This window comes from Triticum aestivum, chromosome 4D, assembly GCF_018294505.1.
Source record: "Triticum aestivum cultivar Chinese Spring chromosome 4D, IWGSC CS RefSeq v2.1, whole genome shotgun sequence".
Taxonomy (NCBI): domain Eukaryota; kingdom Viridiplantae; phylum Streptophyta; class Magnoliopsida; order Poales; family Poaceae; genus Triticum; species Triticum aestivum.
The window spans coordinates 266,886,867-266,895,229 of NC_057805.1; the positions used below are offsets into that span (position 1 = coordinate 266,886,867).

Below are 8,363 nucleotides of genomic sequence, written 5' to 3' on the forward strand. Positions count from 1 at the left end.
ATCAAGCATAGAAGTAGTTTCATCATAAGTATCATGCATAGCAGAAGTGGCATCATCAATAACATGAGACATATCAGAACGAATAGCACAAGCAGGTTTAGGTGTCGCAAGCTTACTCAAAACAGAAGGTGAATCAAGTGCAGAGCTAGATGGCAGTTCCTTACCTCCCCTCGTAGTTGAGGGATAAATTTAAGTTTTCTCGTCTTTCAAGTTCTTCATAGTGACCAGCAGATATAAATCCCAAGTGACTCAAAGAATAGAGCTATGCTCCCCGGCAAAGGCGCCAGAAAATAGTCTTGATAACCCACAAGTATAAGGGGTCGCAACAGTTTTCGAGGGTAGAGTATTCAACCCAAATTTATTGATTCGACACAAGGGGAGCCAAAGAATATTCTCAAGTATTAGCAGTTGAGTTGTCAATTCAACCACACCTGGATAACTTAGTATCTGCAGCAAAGTATTTAGTAGCAAAGTAATATGATAGTAGTGGTAACGGTAACAAAAGTAACGGTAGCAAAAGTAATATTTTTGGTGTTTTTGTAGTGATTGTAACAGTAGCAACGGAAAAGTAAATAAGCGAAGAACAATGTATGAAAAGCTCGTAGGCATTGGATCGATGATGGAGAATTATGCCGGATGCGGTTCATCATGTAACAATCATAACCTAGGGTGACACAGAACTAGCTCCAATTCATCAATGTAATGTAGGCATGTATTCCGAATATAGTCATACGTGCTTATGGAAAAGAACTTGCATGACATCTTTTGTCCTACCCTCCCATGGCAGCGGGGTCCTAATGGAAACTAAGCGATATTAAGGCCTCCTTTTAATAGAGTACCGGAACAAAGCATTAGCACATAGTGAATACATGAACTCCTCAAACTACGGTCATCACCGGGAGTGGTCCCGATTATTGTCACTTCGGGGTTGCCGGATCATAACACATAGTAGGTGACTATAGACTTGCAAGATAGGATCAAGAACTCACATATATTCATGAAAACATAATAGGTTCAGATCTGAAATCATGGCACTCGGGCCCTAGTGACAAGCATTAAGCATAGCAATGTCATAGCAACATCAATCTCAGAACATAGTGGATACTAGGGATCAAACCCTAACAAAACTAACTCGATTACATGATAGATCTCATCCAACCCATCACCGTCCAGCAAGCCTACTATGGAATTACTCACGCACGGCGGTGAGCATCATGAAATTGGTGATGGAGGATGGTTGATGATGACGACGGCGACGAATCCCCCTCTCCGGAGCCCCGAACGGACTCCAGATCAGCCCTCCCGAGAGGTTTTAGGGCTTGGTGGCGGCTCCGTATCATAAAACGCGATGAATCCTTCTCTCTGATTTTTTTCTCCCCGAAAGTGAATATATGGAGTTGGAGTTGAGGTCGGTGGAGCGTCGGGGGGCCCACGAGGTAGGGGCGCGCCCCCCACCCTCGTGGACAAGGTGTGGGCCCCCTGACGTGGATTTTTCTTCCAGTATTTTTAATATTTTCCAAAAAGATGTTCTGTGGAGTTTCAGGTCATTCCGAGAACTTTTGTTTCTGCACATAAATAACACCATGGAAAGTCTGCTGAAAACAGCGTCAGTCCGGGTTAGTTCCATTCAAATCATGCAAGTTAGAGTCCAAAACAAGGGCAAAATTGTTTGGAAAAGTAGATACGACGGAGACGTATCAACGACCGAAGATGAAGAACAGTTCGGAAGGATCGAGGAGCGTTCCCAACTTGAAGACCGGTTCAGGGGGCTACTGACGGTGTCCTGGACTAGGGGGTACTCAACACATGGTCTCCGACTAGGTGGATCGGGCCGAGGACCCCCATGGCGGTTCACTCATGGGCCACTTCGGGCAGCCCATGCCGCATACAAGGAGTATTCCACAAGACTTGGTGATCAAGACAAGGACTCCTCTCCACCAACGTATTCGGTTAGGACTCTTGTTATCCTAGGCCTCTGGTGCATTATATAAGCCAAGGCCAGGCTAGTCGATAGATTATTATGACATTACTCATCATACCTTTAGGTCTTAGACCACAACATATGATCTCGAGGTAGATCAACTCTTGTAACCCTATATTCATCAAGATCAATCAAGCAGGAAGTAGGGTATTACCTCGATACAGAGGGCCCGAACCTGGGTAAAACATCGTGTCCCCTATCTCCTATTACCCATTGATCCATGACGCACAGCTTGGGGCCCCCTACCCGAGATCTGCCGGTTTTGACACCGACAATGGGGCCGGGTGTCGTGCGAGGTTGCACCCTTTTCGCCCGCCCGAGGGGTTGAGCGGAAACTGATGGTTCCCAGCGAGTTGTCTGAGTTTTCCAGGCGCTTTCCATTGCGCGATACTTCTGTACTATAGGTGCCAAGTCAGCAAAGTGTAATGTGCAATGGCGGTTGATGGCGTTGAGGATTCCTTCATCCATGCAATTATTGCAGAATACTGAAATCGCGTCCTCGTCGCGGCAATCTTTAATCTTGTCTTTGACAGGGAGGAACCTGGCCCAAAAGTGATGGACTGTTTCCTGAGACTGCTTCCGTATGCACGCGAGGTCGCATATATCCGGATGATCGGAATTTCTTGGCGAATATTGCTTGTGGTGGGTGGGTGGCTTTAAATCCGAACCCTGACCCAGTTTGGAGTCCGAAGTTTGAAAAATTTCCGAGCTTAATAGTTCGGGCTCCGGGATGTCAACTGATTTTTCAGGCCCAACGTCCAACTCTAGGTTCGGAGAGCTGGGAGTGTCGTTCCGCAAACAGGTATCCGGTTGTTCGAGCTCGGATATCCGAACATAGTTCATCTTCAACATAGAGGAAGAGTTGTTGTTTTTCTCCTCTACGACCGCTATCTGATGGGTGATCGGCAGAGATTTAATTTCTCTCTGATCGGGTTTGATCCCAATCCGATCATAGTCTGTAGCGACCCCCATGGCGCGATGCGATCTAGGAGTTCGTTTAAAGATGACAACTCCGCCGGATCCATCTGTTTGGAGTATTTGGAGTCAACACGGAGGTGATTTTCAATGACCTGAGAGGTCACCGTCGGCTTAACGGCCGAACGAGCGATCATGGTAAAGTCGCCTAACCAGAGGGTTTGGCCCGAGGCCAGGGCTCCTCCGGAGGTGATGTTGTCCTTGATGACAAGGCGAGCCATCGATCCTGTCTTCGACGTCACAGCGGAACTCTCAATGAAAGCACCAATGTCGGTGTCAAAACCGGCGGATCTCGGGTAGGGGGTCCCGAACTGTGTGTCTAGGGTCGATGGTAACAGGAGACGGGGGATACAATGTTTACCCAGGTTCGGGCCCTCTCAACAGAGGTAATACCCTACTTCCTGCTTGATTGATCTTGATGAATATGAGGGTTACAAGAGTTGATCTACTACGAGATCGTAATGGCTAAACCCTAGAAGTCTAGCCCGTATGATTGTGATTGCCTCTACGGACTAAACCCTCCGGTTTATATAGACACTGGAGGGGACTAGGGTTGTACAAAGTCGGTTACAGAGAAAGGAATCCACATATCCGAACGCCAAGCTTGCCATCCACGCAAAGGAGAGTCCTATCCGGACACGGGAGAGAGTCTTTTGTCTTGTATCTTCATGGCCCATCAGTCCAGCCCACGTCACAACGCCGGACACCCGAGGACCCCTTAATCCAGGACTCCCTCAGCGGCCACGGCGGCCGACGATGGGGTGGCGGCCACGAGCACCACCTCCCGCCTTCGGGCCGCGGTGGCGGGGCGGGTGATGGCCACGGTGGCCGGGAGTGAGGTGGCAGCCATGACGGCCACCTCCCGCCTTCGGGCCGCGACGGCAGAGCGGGAGATGGCCCTTGCTTTCGATGGTGGTGTGGTGGCAACGGCGGCCGGCAACAGCTGCCGAGGACAGCGGCGACGGAGCGTGTGGTGGGTGTTCCGCGCATACCCAACAGGGACACCACGCGCACTACACTACGCCGGTGACTGCGCCGCCGCCGCGGTGTAGCCTCCCAGCTGGAGCGGTCCTCTGATGACGGCGGAGTGGCTGAGAGACGATGACGGACCGGTGCCATAGGCAATTGTGGGAGAAGCAAACGAGATAAGGTATAAGGAGGGAGGGGAAAATGCAACGGAGGACTCGCCGGCCGTGAGGGTTTACATAGCAGGCTGGTAAGCATTGGGATTTTGGGGAATTTCACCGAGTCAGGCGGGAAGCTTGCGCGGGAACCTGCGAGGTTGCGTTGGAACGGTCTCACCGACGATTCAATGGCGCCACTTCGAGCCACCGTTTAGCCAAAAGAACGCCCCCGCGCACTGCGCTAGCTTGCGATGTAAACCGTCTGCGGCAGTGGGGTGACAAGACGTGCCAGAGGATGACGAAAGGCCACGTACACATACGGTTAATGAAAAAATGTTTGTGATTTAATTACCTACTATACCCTCGTCCTGGTTTGTAAGTAGGATTTAACTAATAAAATATGAATGCATCTCGCCAAAGATTATATCGTTGGAGTCGTATTTGAACATAGTTTCCAGCTATACAATTTTTGTAACATGCATTAACACTTTTTTGGTTAAATTTAAGGTTATATACCAGCAAGCGTTTGCCCGCAACACACGCGGCTTATTCCATCACAAACAACTCGAATGGATCAACTGTATGCCACGTATCGCACACGCAACTCTAATCTGATTCGTGCTTGATGTCTCCGACATCGCTCGCACAGTTCGTCTTATTTTCCACCTATCACTGTGCCGGCCTCTGTTCGCATCCCTCAGCAAGCTCTGCTCGCCGTTAGGTGCCGCAGCGCACTCTGCTCGCCGATAGGCGCCGCGGCACGCTCTGCTCGCGTCTGTCGGCGCGCTGGGCTTGTGGACAGCTTTTCCTCGCGTGTTCAACTGCTATATGCATATATATATATATATATGGTTGCTCGCCGTTGAGGTGACCGCGGAGCGCTCTGCTCGCGTCCCTCCGCGCGCGCTCTGCCAGCGGTTGGGCGTGCGCACGATCACGTCGGGGGCCCCATATGCATGCGGTTGCACCGCGCGCGTTGCCACGCGATGAAGTTACGTGCGGCACGATGGAGTTACGCGCTACAAATTAGAACTGCCATGAGGGCCTTCCGATATTCCTGGCCGTCCGGCTCCCCCTTTAATTCCCGCGGCCATTATAACCTTAGTCTCTTCAACCTTTCGATCGCGCCCCACAACACAACAAGCACACCCACGACGACACATAGAGAGGGGATGTCTAGCGGTGCTCCAATGGAGTTCGGCGAGCATAGAGTGGAGACCCACGCGAGGGAGACGGATCTCTCGGTGGTGTACGCCATCGACCTGGCCGTGGTGGATGACTACACAGTTGCTTGCTCGAGACAAGTACAAGGTGGTCGGCATTGACCTCCAGTACACCGCCGGTCATCCCGGCATAGATCAGAAGGTTGTCGTTGCTCATTTGTGCATGCGCCATCATGTCCTCATCTACCACTACTGCATGGCCACAGAGCCTTGCGACCGTTTCAACATGTTTGTCAACAGCACCGACTATAAGTTCGCCATGGTGGAAACCACCGACGATGTAAAAGCGCTTAGTGTTACGGGCTTGGCCTGCAAGAACCTTGTTAAAATCCGTGACCACTACAGGGTCTGGGGGAGCACGAAGGACTCCCTGGTCGAACTCGCCTCGGCCATCATCGACCCCTACTACAAAAAGATGAAGCAGGATGCCGAAAGAACAAGTCCCGTATCCTCGCACAGGCCCTGGATGCGGCAACTGGATGAACCTCACCTCAGGTTCGTGGCCAAGAGCGTGTACACATGCTACGAGATGCACAAGCGGATCGTTGACATGAGGAGGTGCCTCATTACCCAAATCGACGAGCTCGAATCGAGCCACAAGCAGAGCAAGCGTCACAAGAAGTAGATGATGATCAGATGATCGTTTATGCTAGTTAATCATGCATGTAATATATAGTTTACTTTATTGATGTGTGAAAATGTCATGTGTGTAGTAGCCACTTATGTAATTATGCATGTAATCTTTGATGTGTGCAAATGCCATGGTTGTAGTAGCCACCTATGTAAGTGGATGCTTAATTTGGTTATGCATCTATACTAGTTTCCCTCTATACATTTCTTGTATTTTAGGCAACTCTCTCTTATTTCCTCATATAGAGCAAAGTGGTCCACGGTCCCCCCTGGTTAGCCTAGTAGGCTCAGTAGTAGGCTGGCAATGTTGACGCCATGCAGTCCTCGGCCCACGCGCGAAGGTTCCTGGCCCATGAACGGTTCCTAAAGCGTGAGTACGTGACGAACCGTTCAGAGATTTTCTTTTTGATTGAATGGTTCCAGTTTTCGGTCGTGCTATATGGTGTAGGTTGGCCTTTTTCCACCCCGTCTCTCCTTCGTCTACTTGTTCTCTCGGTCGTGCTTATGCTCCCTCTTCCTCCTTCCACATCCCGATCTAATCCCATCGCCCCAACGCTCTCCCCTTCCCCTCCATGGTGAGCCGCCTCTCTTCCCAGCTAGTTGCGCCGCCCAAACCCTCTCCGACCTCCATGGCGGTCTCCCTCTGTCTTATGCTGCACAAATACCAGCAAGATCTGGGTCGACAGGACACAGGCGATATCGTCATCAACCGCCGCCCCTGGTGCCTCGTGCGTGCTGAGGGGCATCTACTTCGGATCTGGCCGCGAAGCGGGAACGGTCCATCGGACTGGGCGGTGATTGCAAGCTCTGCCTCTATTCTTCACAGTAGGTTCTGAATTTGAATCGGAATAAACCTGGCCGAAGTTGCAATCTGCACTATGGAGGTACAAACTGCGATTAAATTGGTTTTGAGTTCATATCCAATGTTTTGCTGACAACTAAATTTTGTTAGCAGCCCTCTCCGCAAGGAACTTTTATCGACGCGGCTCTGAAACTAGTACTTGACATGGTAGAAGCATGGTTTATTCGGCCTAGAGTAATACAGTACATATACTGTAATTTCCAGGATCATTACGGGCTGTGGCGAGCCGTCTGCTCTTCCTACAGAGTTAGTGTCCATTTGCGCTGTACTATACTATTCGTTAGTGATCATGATCACCTTACTTGGTGTTCTCGATCGAGCCGCATAGATGGTGACTATGTTGTTGTTGCTGATGGTTTGAGAGAAACTGAATTGAAAAGATTCCTGGACGTATAATCTGTCAGGTTTCATCTGTAATTTGGATTCAAGTTTCAGATGTCTTAGATATAATGTATCTTCATCATTTTCTCTAGCTTGCTACTATGCCAAGCCACGATCTCTCTCCTCTGCTGTGGTGTAAGTGGTGCGGGGAGACCCACGCGCGTTCGAGGGAGAGCTAGCCCGTAAGGTGCCTTTTGGCCTACCTCTTGTTGTCCTCACCTGGTTCAAGTGCTGGGATTTGAAAAGCTAGAGATGCACTTTTTCCTGGGAGTCTGACATGGATTTTATTGCAAGCAATGGCCCCTGGAGATTCCGTCATGCATTGTTTAACAAGCTCAGTCATTGTGTCAATTAAAACTGAAAAGGACGTGTCAAAACTTATCAAAAGGAAACAATTTGTTGTCTCTTGGCTTTTTGGTTGCAAATGCACTTTTTTAGAGAACAAATGCACTATTATTGAGATAGAGAATGCACGTCAACTACACAACAAATTATCATGGTGTTCAATTTTCCAATCTTCCACTTAATTTTGTTTCTATCATTTAGTTTGCTTTCTCTTTTCCAATCTTTCACGTAATTTTGTTGTCCAACAGATGGGCCGTGAGTTTGGAATTAGGCGGCCACGGCGCGTAGTCTGCCACGGCGGTACGTCGGCATCCCATTACCTGCAGGACCATGGCCCCATGGCGTCGGCGTCATTGACCACAGCAATGCCGACGCCACCCAGGACGTGTACTGGACTGAGGCTCTGTGATACGAGTAGATCATCCAAGAGGGTTAGCATGTGCACATCAGTGATCATCCAAGGAGTACTACTATTATGTTTTAGGTTGTTGTTGCTGCTTTAATCAACTATGAACTGCCACTTTGAGTTGTGATATTTCTGGCCTGATCTCCATCCAGGACCAGGAGAATAGCTCAACCAGTGAGCATGTGCTCAGATTGTCTGGGTACAACAATTGCTTGAATCAAGTGGGAGTTAATCTTCCAGATAAGATAGTAATTGACAGAATTCTCTAGTCACTATCACCAAGTTACTAGAACTTCGTGATGAACTATAATATGCAAGGGATGATGAAAGTAATTCCCGAGCTCTTCGCGATGCTAAAATCGACGAAGATAGAAATCAAGAAAGAGCATCAAGTGTTGATGGTTAACAAGACCACTAGTTTCAAGTAAAGGGACAA

The 8,363-nt window shown here is 49.3% G+C and overlaps 1 long non-coding RNA gene across 2 annotated transcripts; it reads left to right on the forward strand.

Annotated features, from left to right (window-relative positions):
- The first annotated feature begins 6,359 nt into the window (after positions 1–6,359).
- Positions 6,360–8,056, forward strand: LOC123097433 (uncharacterized). 2 transcript variants are annotated; one of them, XR_006447188.1, is made up of 3 exons: positions 6,360–6,817; positions 6,889–7,363; positions 7,770–8,056. It is a non-coding gene; the product is annotated as an uncharacterized lncRNA (long non-coding RNA). The 2 variants fall into 2 exon arrangements; XR_006447189.1 differs by having other exon boundaries at positions 6,889–7,358.
- The last annotated feature ends 307 nt before the right edge of the window (positions 8,057–8,363 follow it).